The 15,744-nt window shown below is 40.7% G+C and overlaps 1 pseudogene; it reads left to right on the forward strand.

Moving 5' to 3' along the window:
• The window catches only part of LOC121442016, an 11,769-nt pseudogene extending 7,418 nt beyond the window's left edge, over positions 1–4,351 (forward strand).
• Positions 4,352–15,744: the final 11,393 nt, after the last annotated feature.

The following is a 15,744-nucleotide window of genomic DNA, read 5'->3' on the forward strand; positions in this document are numbered from 1 at the left end:
TAGTTTGACTGCTGTTTGCCATGTTTTTGTACAACCTGGATTGTCAGAAACTGTTTTTTTTTTAAATAGTGCCTTGTAATATTCTTCCGAGAAACATGAGTTAGTTTATGGTCTGTTTCAAAGATGTAAAGAATATTAATCTGGCTATTCCATTGCCGCAGTATATCATGACCTCATAGAGCCACTACTACATTAGCTACAGATGGCCTCAGCCTTCCTCTCTGTCCTTCTGGCCCTGTGTATTCAACCCATCTCATGTTTTTGTTTTACCTGAGATAGGGTTCCAATCCTAAGAAATTGAACATCTACCTTCTGAGGAGGTCAGTTCAGATGCCAAGATTATGGAGTATTAAGAGTCACATCCTCACCTGTATCTAATAATCCCTCAATTACAGTGTTATTTATTTGTACTTTTAGCTTCGGAATTCGGTCATTTATAGAAGTCTGCCAAAGTATACATGTTCTAGTTCCTCCTGGAATTTTTGATTCATCCTCCAAAACTATTCTATCGTCAAGCAAGCATTATGTTTTTTTACAATAGACCCTGAATTTTCTAATTATTCTGGGGAAGATTGGCCTCCACACTAACTGGGAATGACTAGACCACATTTGATTTGTGGGCCTGTAAGAGGTCCCCCAAGAAGCTTCCTGATGGTGAAGAGTTACCTTGTTTGTCTCTTGCTGAGCTACATTTGTTGGCCCAATGTTGACCTTTACCACATTTTCTGCATAGTCAAGAAGGTTAGGGCCTTCTACTTGGGTCATTCCCAGAAGAAACATTATTTCTAGGAATTCCCTGTCTTCAGTTTCTTTTCAAATGGCCTATTTTACCACAATTTTAAAAACTGGCATTTAGATGTGTCTTCAGACCTTTGGAAAATGTCTCTCTTGCCTAGGTCTCATTATAGTCAAGAGACTCACTATTGGCTGTGTGTTAAATCCACTTATCTATTGGTGCTGATCTGATCTTTAAAGGCCCAAGTATCTTTTTGCATTCTCAGTTAGCATTTTCAAAAGCCAGAGATTCTATTAGTAATTATCTAGCTTCTTGATCTGATACCCCTATATGAACAGTTTTAGTCCATCTCTGTAAAATGTCACCGAAGAATTCTTGTGGGCCTTGTATAACTTTAGTATACAACTCAATTCTTTTCCTACTTCTTGAATCCTGTCCCAAGCATTTGAGGCTGCTATATGGCATAGAGACACAACATGTTCATTGTTAGTAGCTTGACTATTTATATCAGCATAATGGCCCTCACCAAGAATTTGATATTGGGAAACCTCATATTCTCTGATTTTACCTTAATGTTCAGGGACCTTAGCTTCTTCTCTTTAATAGCTCCTCCATTGTAACTGAGGACCATATTATAAAACTGCTAAGGCTAGTTGAAGCCAATCACATGGTGTAATCCTATTTCTTGAAGACCATGCATTTAACAACTGCCTCACAGATGCTGAATGCGTATCATAAGAAACTATTGCCTCCTTAAAATCTTTTAAATCTTTCATATGTATATGCTCCCATTTACTCTCTGTATATCCTTCTGGATAGTGAATGTTTGCTGCCTTTTCAGAATTGTAACAGGATAGATTATATCAGGTGAAGTTACAAGTCTTGGCAAGTCTTCCCTGACTCTGTGAGATACTGGTAATGTTAAGTCCCCTCTAATCTCTTTGTCTGAGCATCAATGCTCTTTTGATCAGTTTTAATAAGTTCTTCTAAACATCGAAATCTATTTTTCACTGCTTTCTGTAAGGTTTGAACTTCCTGAACAGAGAATGATTCCAGTGATTTCATTAGATCACTCAGCTTCTTGTTTTCATCATTCACATATGATTCTAAGGATTTTATTTTAGCCATCAATCATAACTTTTATCCTTAGAGATTATCTGGAAGGCTTGAAAATTGCCTTCCAAAACCAATGTTCTATCTGCTAACATCCCATAGCCATTTGACTTAAATGAATCTTTTCTGCCAACTGAACATTTCCATGTTCTGTGGAATAAATTTTGCCTGCTAATTTATCATCCATGGAATGAATCCTTTCTCAGTGTCAGTTTGTAAAGTCTATAACATTTCAGTAAGTTTCTCACCCTGGAACTTTTATCACACCATATCTTAAGGATGTAATATGAATTTCCAGACTATAGCAACTATGGTTAAGAATGTATACATTCCAGCAAGGCAGTGGTGGCGCACGCCTTTAATCCCAGCACTTGGGAGGCAGAGGCAGGCGGATCTCTGAGAGTTCGAGACCAGCCTGGTCTACAAGAGCTAGTCCCAGGACAGGCTCCAAAACCACAGAGAAACCCTGTCTCGAAAAACCAAAAAAAAAAAAAAAAAAAAAAAGAATGTATACATTCCAGATAGGTCCTAAGTCTCTTCTAAAATTCCATCTATAGTAGAAATGAAAAGGTTTTTAAATTCCTGGATGGTGATATCAGCCACAATTGGTATAGAAAAATTATTTATTTATCAATCTAATATTTAGTTATCAAATAATTTACCTCCATTAAAATCCTCAGAAAACTGTGGTAGGTGTAATAATCTTGTTGATCAGCAGGTGGAGCCAGTGTTCACGTGGCAGGTTCTGGTGGCTACTGAGATTTTTATGGTGTAATGAGGATGTTTGCCAGGAGGTTGTAACACTTAGGTTCTGGAGCACAACATGAATAACCTGTGAGACCTAGCAAAGCTGAAATGAACTATATCTAACAAAATTGGTTAGATTTGGTTAGAACCTGATTAGGGGATGGGGTACATGCCAAGGGAAGATGGCAGGCATGCGGAGCAACCAGAGAGCACTCCTAACAACCAGCTCAATAATCACTGACAGGAAGTGCCTATCCTGTAGTCTTAGAGGGATTGATTGATTGCACACAGGAAACCCAGAGCACGTAATTTAAAACCTAGGGTTCACCAAGCATGGTGGGTCTCGCCTTTAATTCCAGCGCTAGGGAGGTAAAGGCAGGCAAATCTCTGTGAGTGCAAGGTCAGCATGGTCTACAAGGCAAGTTCCAGGACAGCCAAAGATACACACAGAAACCCTGCTTGGCTGAGGGATGGCTAGACGCAGGCCCTGCTTCTACAGGGCGGGATGGTCTGAGGCTGTGGAAAAAACACTTGTGCTTGGGCATAGGACAGGCCAGACTGTGACTGCCATGACTATTCCCTGACCAGACCTAGTGTCTTTGGGATTGGGTTGGAGACAGCCTCAGTCCATAAAACAGCACACTCATATGCAAAGCAGTTCAGGTCAGACAGAAGCACAAGGCAGATTAGAATCATTGAGCTTCAGCGTGGGGGAGAGGGGGAGACTGGGGCAGCTAATGTGACTAATACACATACCTATGGCACTGTGCATGGTGAGATCAGCTCCAGATGTGAAAGGGCATGCAGCCTAACCCATGGCCTCTGTGGAGCTCCACCATGTCCAGGTGGCAGCTCGCAGATGTCTTCAGGCTCTGGGTCCCACGGAACAAGGATGTCACAGCTAGCTACAGGCCATGGGTTTCAATTCACCTTTGTGAAGCATGAACTCACAAAGGCATAAAAACCGATTTATTAGGGAATGCAATGAGAAGGACAAACTCACAGATACAGTGTAAGGCTGAAGTCACCTCTGATCCTGTGCCATCTCTCTGCCACTTGGGTCTCCAAACACACTAAGTACCATGCCACACACCAACCAGAGCAAGAGAGCAAGCTTGCTTTGGTCATGATGTTTCATCACAGCAATAGTAACGCTTGATGGTTTCCGAGATTTTAACCCATGGTCATTTGGCGCTGTTGCTTTTAAATTTATAGTGGAGCAGAAATATCATGCAGGAAAGACATATCAGAGCAATATGACTCACTTCTTAGTTACAAGAAGTCAAGAACGACCGGGGAAGGTCAGAGAAAGATACCTTTCAAAACATGCCACTCACATTTTCATTGATTTACTTCCTCTAACCAGATGCCCCCTTCCATACCACCACTACTTCCCAATAGTCAGTTCAAAATGATAGCTCCATTAGTGATTAACTAACTGATGAAGGCAGGGTCCTCATATTTAGTCCCTTCCCCAAAGTTCTGCCTCTGAATATTACTTATCCTGTGGATCAGGTCTTCAGTATCTTACACCTTTTGATAGGGAACTTTATATCCGAACCATAACACCTCTCATTGCTACTTCCTCCCCCTGCTTTTCAGCACTGCATTGGTGGAGGAGGATTCTTTCCAGAAAGTGACCCCGTGCAGTGTGGCGACTTCTCTTCATTTGATTGGAATGGATACGGAACTCACATTGGGAGCAGCAATAGTCGGAAGATAACTGAAGCAGCCGTACTTCTGTTCTACCGTTGAGAACTTTGTGGTGTGGGACCCAGAATTCTTTTCCAATCCGTGGACTCACATGCATGAAGAAAAACCTATCGAGTTACTAGAATGCCAATGACACAGGAAGGAAAATAAATCATGTTCATTGCAGGCATGGGTGTCTTTGTGAATTCTTTTTGTATAGGGATGGGAGATTTCAAAAGCGTTTCTGCTGTCCTGTTTGATCCTCTTGGTATTTTATTCAGGGTGGGAATTCTGATACAGCAATACTCTTTTTATTCATTCCCTTATATATTACATCGTGATAGCAGCCTCCCCTTCCTTCTCTCCTCCAAGCCCCTCCCTTACTCTGCAGTCCCCCAGATCCACTCCTCCTCCATTTCCCTTCTGAAAAGCACAGGCTTCCCAAGGCCATCAACCAAACATGGCATAATAAGTTACAATAAGACCAGGCACATCCCCTCATATTAAGATTGGACGAGGCAAACCAGTAGCAGGAAAATGCTATACAATATCCGTTTACACAGTGTAAAGATATGTTACTGTGTTGGTTTAATATAAATCTAAATTGCCGAGTGAAAAATATATAGCGCAATAAAAACAATATAATAAAAATTTTAAAGTAACATACATACATGTATATACATACACACACAATAGCTAAGCAGGTGGTATAGCAAGAACTTCTGTACAGAAAGAGCTCTGGGAAGAAGAAAGGTTGAGTAACAGCTGGACATAAAGGAAGTCGATCATGAAGGAGGAGAAACAAAAGTCATGAGACATGCAATAGTGTGAAGATTAATAGAAATGGGTGATGGAGAAACTCTATCAACCAATCACATCTAGTTAGGGTGTGGCTACCTGGGGCCCAGGTAGAAAAACTGGGAGGACCCAGATGTGCTCCCTCTCTGCACAGTGCCCGCCAGACAGATAGGATGTCGGACCTTTCACTCTTGTAGCGTGAGTTTCCCCTCTTATAACCATTAAAATATAACTGTTATTCTTGAGCAGGCCTGGTTATTTATCGTACTGACCTAATTTGCAACACCTGGTGCTCTGATTGTGGGGCAAGAGCTAAACAAGGCAACCTGATACCTTCGGGGAAACACTATGGGGGACCTCTCCCAGGCTCCCATGACGAATGTGGTCCAGTCATTCCCAGTTACTGTGAAGAATGTGTGTCGTCAGGAAAATTAGAAGGTCCCAAGCCTGCTGTTGAAAGCAATAATGATCTGAATGATGAGATAAATGTGGAGAATGAGTCAAGAACTCTGGTGGGACAGAGAAAATGTATATTCTGGCAGACTTCTATAAATGATCCTAAGCTAAGAGTGCATATAAATGGCATTTTCATTGAAGTCTTATTAGAAATGGGTGCAGATGTAAGTATCATTACTCCAGAATCTTGGCATCCGAATTGGCCTCTTCAGGAGGTAGATGTTCAGTTAGTGGGGATTGGAACCCTATCTCGGGTAAGACAAAGCTTGAGATGGGTTAAATGCATAGGGTCAGAAGAGCAAATAGGAAAATTAAGGCCATATATAGCCAATATTGCAGTGAATTTGTGGGGTCGTAACCTATTGCAGCAATGGAATACCCAGATTAACATTCCTGCAGCCCCTAAAGCTTATATTTCTGAGGAAAATATTAGAAGATATTACAGATGATGAACACCGGCCATTTGGGCTATACAAGAACACAAAGCAATTGATAACCCTTCAAATGTACCAAGAGCCCTGCCTTTAAAATGGTTGACTGAGAAGCCAATATGGGTCAAGCAATGGCCTTTAGCTGAGGAAAAGTTGCAGGCTTTAGAACAGCTTGTACAAGAGCAATTAGATGATTGACATTTAGAAGAATCTACTAGCCCTTGGAATTCTGCCAAGTCCTCTAGTACAAAGTAATGCAGAAATTGATCAATTATTGATTGGAAGTGTGCTGCAGGCCTCTGAATTTCATAAAAATACATCACGTCAATAGCAGAAGTTTAAAGAAAGACTTTTCTATAAAGTGGCAACAAGCTAAAGAGATTATAAAGAGATGCCCTACTTGCTCTTTTTATAACCAAACACCACTACCTGCAGGGACTAACCAAAAGAGTACTCAAAGGAATGAAACACGGCAGATGAAATGTGTTCCACTTTGCAGAATTTGGCAAAAAAAAAATAAAATAAAATAAAATATGTACACCACACCATTGATACTTATTCAGGTTTTCAGTGGGCAACTGCTTTAAGCTCAGAAAAGGCTGATTCAGTAATCACACATCTATTAGAAGTTATGGACATCATGGGTATACCTGCACAAATAAAAACAGATAATGGTCCAGCTTATGTCTCTGAGAAAATGAACATTTTTTGCCTATTATAGTATTAAACATGTTACAGGTATACCACACAATCCTACAGGTCAAGCAGTTATAGAAAGATCGAATCAAACTATAAAGGATATGTTAAACAAACAGAAAGGGGTGGAAAATGCCCCCAGAAATAGATTACATAATGCTTTATTAACGTTGAATTTTCTTAACGCTAATGAGAAAGGGACAACGGCAGCGGAAAGACATTGGATAATGGAAAAGTCTGCTGGATTAAATCAACCAGTTTATTTCAAGGATATGCTGACCTTGCAATGAAAGCCAGAAGATGTGCTGTGTTGGGGAAGGGGTTTTGCTCTTGTTTCAAGAAAATCAAATAGGTTCCGTAAGTGAAAATATTCAAAACATACTTTTAGATATACATGAATGTACTTATATTTATAAATATATAGAGCTGGTTTTGGAATTGGACTCTGGCTCAGTGCCTCTCTAATTCCAAGCCTGTTGTTAAGAGAAAACCCAGAGTTTCTGTCTCATGTCAAGAGCCATGATATGGGACAGAAGGAAAAAATAATTTATAAAACTTCTTTGTTTTTCCTCATATCTATTTTTGTCTTTATCATGCCTTTTACTGAATATATATGTCTGTATATGTCTATATAGATAATGCTTAAGTTTCCCATAATGAACAATGAATTTTCCCGCAGTAATCTTTGAGGTTTCCAGAAAGAAGATGGGGCCCCACAACAACTCCACCTGGTTGATATGACATCATGATACTGACAGCACTACAAGGCCTGTTTTGGGTACCAGCTGCACAAGACGGTTCCAGCTTGGTTAGCTGAAATGGTGCACATCTTATACAACATTTTGGCCAGACCTGCACAAAATACTCAGAGACTGTTTGCAATTTTACCAGACATTAATCCTGGAATTTAGCCATCATTTACTTTCACAGGATCCACTAGGAAGAACATCGCTCTGATGACCGCTGGAAACAATTTTAGAGGACAACGTCCCTTCTTCCAGGAAAGTTTGCCCTCAGGCTTAGGGACATCATTTAGGGGTTGATTATAATTGGTATACGGTTGAGGGATGAGGGAGGAATTTTATAGGCTTAGGGATCTTTTTTTTTATTAAATTTATTTATTTATTAAAGATTTCTGTCTCTTCCCCACCACCGCCTCCCATTTCCCTCCCCCTCCCCCAATCAAGTCCCCCTCCCTCCTCAGCCCAAAGAACAATCAGGGTTCCCAGCCCTGTGGGAAATCCAAGGAACCCCCACCTCCATCCAGGTCTAGTAAGGTGAGCGTCCAAACTGCCTAGGCTCCTACAAAGCCAGTACATGCAGTAGGATCAGAAACCCATTGCCATTGTTCTTGAGTTCTCAGTAGTCCTCATTGTCAGCTGTGTTCAGCGAGTCCGGTTTTATCCCAGATTTTTTCAGACCCAGGCCAGCTGGCCTTGGTGAGTTCCCGATAGAACATCCCCATTGTCTCAGTGTGTGGGTGCACCCCTCGCAGTCCTGAATTCCTTGCTCGTGCTCTCTCTCCTTCTGCTCCTGATTTGGACCTTGAGATTTCTGTCCGGTGCTCCAATGTGGGTCTCTGTCTCTGTCTCCTCTCATCACCTGATGAAGGTTAATATTCAGGAGGATGCCTATATGTTTTTCTTTGGGTTCTCCTTATTTGGCTTCTCTAGGGTCACTAATTATAGGCTCAATGTCCTATGTTTATGGCTAGAAACCAAATATGAGTGAGTACATCCCATGCTCCTCTTTTTGGGTCTGGCTTACCTCACTCAGGATAGTGTTTTCTATTTCCATCCATTTGCATGCAAAATTCAAGAAGCCCTTGTTTTTTACTGCTGAGTAGTACTCTAATATGTATATATTCCATACTTTCTTCATCCATTCTTCCATTGAAGGGCATCTAGGTTGTTTCCAGGTTCTGGCTATTACAAACAATGCTGCTATGAACATAGTAGAGCATATACTTTTGTTGTATGATAAGGCCTCTCTTGGGTATATTCCCAAGAGTGGTATTGCTGGGTCCAGGGGTAAGTTGATCCCGAAATTCCTGAGAAACCACCACACTGCTTTCCAAAGTGGTTGCAGTATAGATAGATAATCTTCAACCTCTTCAAAAAGCTGTAGAAAATGACCTTTAATCTAACTTAGAGTTCCCTGGTAGTGAGACACAATCACTCCTGGCAACACCGATCTATTCCAGAGAGAATGTTGAGCACCAAAGACATTCCACCTGGAGCCTTTCTTTTTGGCAGAACTAGCCTTTGGGCGAAGAAATGACCATACCTCAACCACTGACAGAGATACAGAGTATCCATAAATGGATAAAGCAGGACTGTTATATCCTGCCAAGACAGGATAAGATAGTTTTGAAAACTTTCTTGCCTTTGAAAATGGTATGTCAGTTACATTAGGCCTTAACCAAAGTTGGTTGCTTCAACATTGCAAATGAGACTTTGGGTGACTGCCCAGGTAGTCAGTTGTCTCTGTCATTTGTTGCAAAATTTGGAAGTTTCTCAATTGCACTTCCTGTTTACTCAAGTAATATTGCTTCCCTTCTCAGATCTTTGATGGAGTTGAAGATTAGATAATAGTAGTTACCTTCCTCATGATTTAGCCAAGCTTAATTTCAATGCAATAGTTAGACTTCTTGAAAGAGAATGTTTAGTAAAACTTTTGTTATGCATTCCTTGCTTAATATTGTTTATTGTTTGTAATTTTATATTTGGTATCTCTTCCTATTGTATATAGTTGTATTGGGTTTGGATCGATCTTGTTCAGACAAAAGGGCGAGATGATGGGGAAACTCTATCAACCAATCACATCTAGTTAGGGTGTGGCTACCTGGGGCCCAGGTAGAAAAACTGGGAGGACCCAGATGAGCTCCCTCTCTGCACTGTGCCCGCCAGACAGATAGGATGTCGGACCTCCCACTCTTGTAGCGTGAGTTTCCCCTTTTTAACCATTAAAATATAACTGCTATTCTTGAGCTGGCCTGGTTCTTTATCGTACAGACCTAATTCGCAACAAATGGGTTAACTTGAGTTATAAAACTTAGAGAGTAACAAACCTAAGCTAAGGTCAAACTTTTATCATTAATAAGAAGTCTTTGTGTCATTTTTGAAAGTTGGCAGCACAAAGAAAAATCTGTTTAAATAATACACAAAAAAAAACAGAGCAAATACAGCTTCCTAGCGGCACAGTCTCTCATTTGGGCTGCCTTGTGTCTCCCAGCAGCTACCTGTGGGCTTGAACCACCAGCACACCATGAGCTAAGCTGTATGGTGGTTTTAAGATTTGACCAATGATGCCACAAAATGATGCAGGTGCCTAGTAAAGCAAAGTCCAGACAGAAAAATAAAATATAGACACCCGTAGAAAAAAATAAATTGTGAAAAGAAACAAGCCTTTAAAGAGAGAAGTAAAATAAACAAAAAAGAAGCCATGTAAGAATGGGAAATACTATAACATAAGGACTTTGAACCTTATGTGGTGCATTGCTAATTTTGAATTCTTTGAATGTTAATGAACAGACAACAGCTGCTGAGAGACATTGGATTGTGGAAAGTACTGCTGAATTAAACCAACCTATATAGTTTAGAAATGCCTTAACTTGAAAATGGAAGTTAAAATATGTCTTACATTGGAGAAGAGGTTATGCTTTTGTTTCCATAGGACACAAAAGATTGTGAATTCCTTCCAGGTTAATAGAAATCATATTTGACCAGGGGAAGACTACTGAGTATCTTGGCTACAGACGTGGGAGAGGAAGCCAAGAAAGACTACAGGATAATATATGTAAGCTGATCACTCTGCATGGGAACTTCTCAGAGATGAGATGAGACATGAGAAATCTTGTTAGCTACAGAGACCTCATGACTTATTATTACATGCTATCCTTTCGTATACCGTGGATAGAGACTTGTATTACACTTTGGTTATACAGTCCAGGTGGTCTTATAAAGTTGACAGATCCCTTTTACCTTCTCAAATATAGAATAAAGAAAATCATTTTTAACTGATTTGTGCACACCACACATTCCAGACTTGTGTTAATGCAGATATGCATGTTACCTTTAAAAATTTGTGTGTTTTCAGAATGAGGACACCAGACACCAATGAAAACGGGTGGTTCAGGTGATCCAGCCTCTCAGGGTGCCTCTGTTGTGGTTTCCTCAGAGTTCTACATCCAGTACAGCTTCAAGGCTGCTGGCTGAGAAAGTCCGGCCTCACAGACTACCTCAACCAGACTTCAGATAAGTCCTACATTTTTCCATCATACCGAAACTAGACAACAGCTAGCTCTCCCAGTTTTTGTCCATTATCCCAATTTTCAAAAGGTCCCCTAGAGATGTCATTGCTCCCAAACAAATAAGGAGGTCGAGAGAACATGACATCCACATTCCTAAGAGGTGAGGTGGGTGATTTTTGGTCACTCAGTGGGTTAGAGATATTTGTCATCATTTAGGGAGTTGGTTACAAGTAGTTATTGGTAATGGTCAGGAAAAAAACTGAACAAAGGAGATTAGATTCAGGGATTACATTCTGAAAAGAAAAAAAGGTGGATATAGAAATGACAGGATAAAAGGATAGAATTATCGAATTATTGAATCTATATTTCAGCTGAAAAAAACAGCTATTAGTCTCAAATATTTCACAGTGGTATGGATTTTTGTATACTGATACAACTCCATGGTTATTTTTGGTATACTGTACATAAGTATCTACTCTTGTTCAATGTATTGTACCTATGCAGCTCATTATAAATGTAATGTAAAGTTTTTGTCCTTGAAAGCTATTTAGGAAAATAAAGAAATACAGTTTAATTCTTAGTCATCTATAACAATCAAGCTGATTGAACCAAGGGTGTGAGATGTTTCCAAGGGCAGGTGGGCCTCTTACCTGTTCTTGTTCTGGCTTGGCCACCATCAATATTTCTTCAAATATAACCTTTCAAACATCCTGAGGGACACAGGGCAAGGAGGAGGCTCTTTACCCCCACTATTTCCTTTTTTTGTTTTTAAAGATTAAAATTAAAAATTGTGTGTAAAAGAATTATGTATGTATGAGTTTCTGTGTGGTAATATGTACCACATTGTGTGCAGGTGCCTGCTGAGTCCAGATGAGGATCATTGAATTTCCTAGAACTGGAGCTATAGGAGGTTGTGAGCTGCCTAAAGTGAATGCTGGTCACTGCCCTTGGGTCCTCTGCAAAAAGCAATGTCCTTGTAACTGCTGAGCCACCTCTCTATTCCCTTTCCATCCTCATTCTCCTCTTACTCCTCTTTCTCCTCACCCCTCCTTCTTTTTTTTTCTGACAGAGTCTATGTGTCCTAAATTTACCTTATACTCTTTGTGCAGAATAAAAAACACCCTCATAGCTTACAACTGTCTATAACTCCAGTTCCAGGGGATTTGATGCCCTCTACTGGCCTCCTTGGCACTGCACATACATGTTGAAAGTATACATGCAAGCAAAACAGTCACACATAGTATAAAGAATGTATGGGCAGAGAAGAGTTTTTATCTTGTTTAAACTGGATTTCTTAGGTCCTGAATGAGAAATTGCTAGTGGGCTCTCTGCTCTTCTTTATTGTTTCCTTTTCTATACTTAATAAGGTGAGTTTGCTAGCTGTTCTTTCCTGACTTTTCTCTTATCTTGGCCTCATTCTTCATCCTAAACATGTGGGGCCAGCAAGATGGCTCGTCTGGTAGGGGTGCTTGCCAGTGAGCCCACTGACTTGAATTTGATTCTTAGGATCTACATGGTAGAAGGAGAAAACTAAGTTTCAAAATTGCCCTCTGGCCTCCATGGCATAACAGCTTGCACATCACACAAACACACACACACACAGTCACACACAGTCACACACAGTCACACACAGTCACACACAGTCACACACACAAGCATGTATAAATACGTGTAAAAATTATTCAAACTATATGGATTTTCTTGGTTCCTCATTATTCTCACATGCCTTTCTCCCAGTTAGAGAAAGCAAAAGGAAATCTGAATGAGTTTTAACTGTTGGCAGTCCCCTGTTGGGGAATAGTCAATGACTCTGTGAACCTCAAGTTAGCATTTGTGTTAATTAAATAAATTAACCTTGGGTCAGGAGGCTGAGACAACAGCTAAGAGTTGACAGAAAGTAATCATAGGGCATCGGAGGGCACCTGGGAGAGACAGAGAGATGCACTGGAAGAAGTAGGAAGGATTCTGAGTAGCAGCTTTCTTTGTTTTGGCAGACGAGAAAGACATGCTTTTTGGGGAGACACCAGCAAGGAGAGAAGTTTTGCTAGTTGCTACTCAACCTCTCTGAGCTAACAAGTTTCACCCCAGCCTTTGATTCTTGAGTATTATTTATAAATAGAATGATAGAGATTTAGTTAAAGCTACCTTTAGTAGCAGCAACAGAGCCAGTGCCTGTGGGAACAGTGGGTGGACAGCCACCAGAAAATCAGGCCAGGAACTGCAGAGTCACAATTGCTGGCTGAAATAGCGGTAGATTAAGGCACAACCACTGTGCCAAAGATAAACCAACAGTCCCCTGTGTGTGACCCTGTTCCCTTGTGCCAGACACTGTTGACTGGGAGTGTGCAGACCAGCAGCAGAACACGTCTGTCTTTCACGTGCTCCCCAGCACTGAGTCCAGGAACTAGTTCAGTAAGGACTGTTGAACTATGAAAAGCCAAACAGATGAGCCATGTTGTAAAATTGCAGGCTTTTCCCGTGCAAAAAGGACAAGTTCTAGGAAAGCCTATGTCATGGAGCTAGGGAAGCACAGAGGGGACCCTCTAATCCAGAGAAGGCTGCCAGGAGGACCTCATTGAGAAGGTGATTTGGCTTGACTCCTGACCTACCCTAGAGAGACAACTGGCATATGCCATTATTCTCATGGCTTCCTGCTGGAGAAATGACTTAGTGTTTAAGGGCATGTACTGTTCTTCCAGAGAACTCAAGTTTGAGTCCTAGAAATCTTGTCAGGTGACTCATGGCCTATAACTCTAGTTCCATGGAATTCAATGCCTCTTACCTCTGTGGCATCAACTGGGTGTCAAGTATTCAACACACAAGCAGGGAGTAGACATTCCATATTCAAAGCATAACGTTTTGTTTCTCCACATCAAGAGTCAGAATTCAGTGCTACAGCTTCAAATGGGCCATATCCAGGCTATCTGCCAGTATTATGGATTGCCAGAAGGGTATGAGGAAGGATCATCCCTTTAGTTTGCCAGCATCTGTGTCTCGGCCTACCTTGAGACTAGGAAGCATGGGAAATATTTCTACAAAGGAGGAAAGGTGTAATACTTCCCCCGTGTCTGCATCCATTCTGTGTTTGGCCTTTTCCTTTCACTTCTCACAGCAACCCCTTCAGGTGGGTGTTGCAAGGAGAGAGCCACTTGTTTGTCCTGGCTGCCCAGCCAGCTTAGCCCAAAAGTAACAACACAAAAATTGTATGAATTAAATCACTGCTTGGCCCATTAGCTCTAGCCTCTTACTGCCTAACTCTCACATCTTGATTTAACCCATTTCTATTAAGCTGTGTATCACCATGAGGTCATTGCCTCCCAGCAAAGTCTCAGCACAATTATCTCCGGCATTGTCCATGGCGTCTCTCTCCCACTCGGCCCTTCTTTCCAGCATTCAGTTCTGTCTTCCCTGCCTACCTAAGCTCTGCCCTACTAACAGGCACAAAGAAGCTTCTTTATTCATTAACCAAAACAAGCAACACATAGAATGAAGGACCTTCTACACCATTTCCCCTTTTCTGTTTAAACAAACAGGAAGACTTTAACATTAACATAGTCAAAATAATATAACAAAGCAGTTATCAAGCAAGAATTACAGTTACAATATTTATATCTACTTTATCTTTTATCATAACTAAGGGAAACTATAACTACAAATTCTGCAACTCCATCAAAGACTCCAGAAGGATATATTACCTATGTAAACTGGAATTGTATTGTAAGCAACTTCCAAAACTCTCGAAATGACAGAGACATCTCACTGCCTGGACAGTTATCCAAAGTTCCTCTGTACCATTGTGGCATCCATCTTCAGCCTACAGGCCCATAGTATCCAGCCGACATTTCCATGAAGCAGGAAATTTCAAAGACAGTTCAATCACTTTCTTCTGTGTCCTGCAGAATATCTCCCAGACTCTTTCAATAAGCAGGAACGCTGGAGGACCTTCTCAACTGTAAGCAAGTTCAGCAATCATCTCTCTGTGAGTACGGCATGTCCAGGCAAGAGCAGTTTCTTTCCCAAATGGCTAACCAACTCCATAAAGAGACTCTTCAATGCCTGTCTTCCTCTTAAAGTAGATTGGTGCTGCCAGGAGCAGATGTGTCTCATTGTCATGAAAAGACTTAAATTTGCAAAATATTTAAATACCATATTCTTAAGGTCTCTGAAAGATTTGAAGAATACCTAACTAACTGAAATATATCTCTATACATCTAGAAAATCTAACTAACATGACTACAATCTTGACTATTACAGATGATTATCTATTAACCTATTTTCTTCATTATACATTACATTTTTAATGAACTACACAATAACAATATCTTAATCAAGATCAGAAATACATATACATATAACAAAATTGACCTTAAACTGGTATCAGTAAACCAAGATCCATACCAATGCAAATTATTCATATCTATATCATATCCCCCTTTAAATGTAAAAGAACATTTATAAACAATATTTGGGAATATGGGCGTAGTTTTGTCTATACTGCTTCCTACTGTTGGGGGCGCTGTTAATCAGGTCTTTCATGGTGTATCCTGTGTGCTAGGTTCACCTCAGTCAGCAGTTGGACGAAGTAATTTTTTTTTTTTTTTTGGTTTTTCGATACAGGGTTTCTCTGTGGCTTTGGAGCCTGGCCTGGAACTAGCTCTGTAGACCAGGCTGGTCTCGAACTCACAGAGATCCGCCTGCCTCTGCCTCCCGAGTGCTGGGATTAAAGGCGTGCGCCACTATCGCCCGGCCGAAGTAATTTTTTGAGTGTGTTCACAACAACCTTTCAGGAGGCCTTGGTCCATGAAACCATATTCACCCGGAAG

This window comes from Microtus oregoni, unplaced genomic scaffold (genome assembly GCF_018167655.1).
Source record: "Microtus oregoni isolate MIOR12 unplaced genomic scaffold, Mior012 000086F_ref0000336, whole genome shotgun sequence".
Classification (NCBI taxonomy): Eukaryota; Metazoa; Chordata; class Mammalia; order Rodentia; family Cricetidae; genus Microtus; species Microtus oregoni.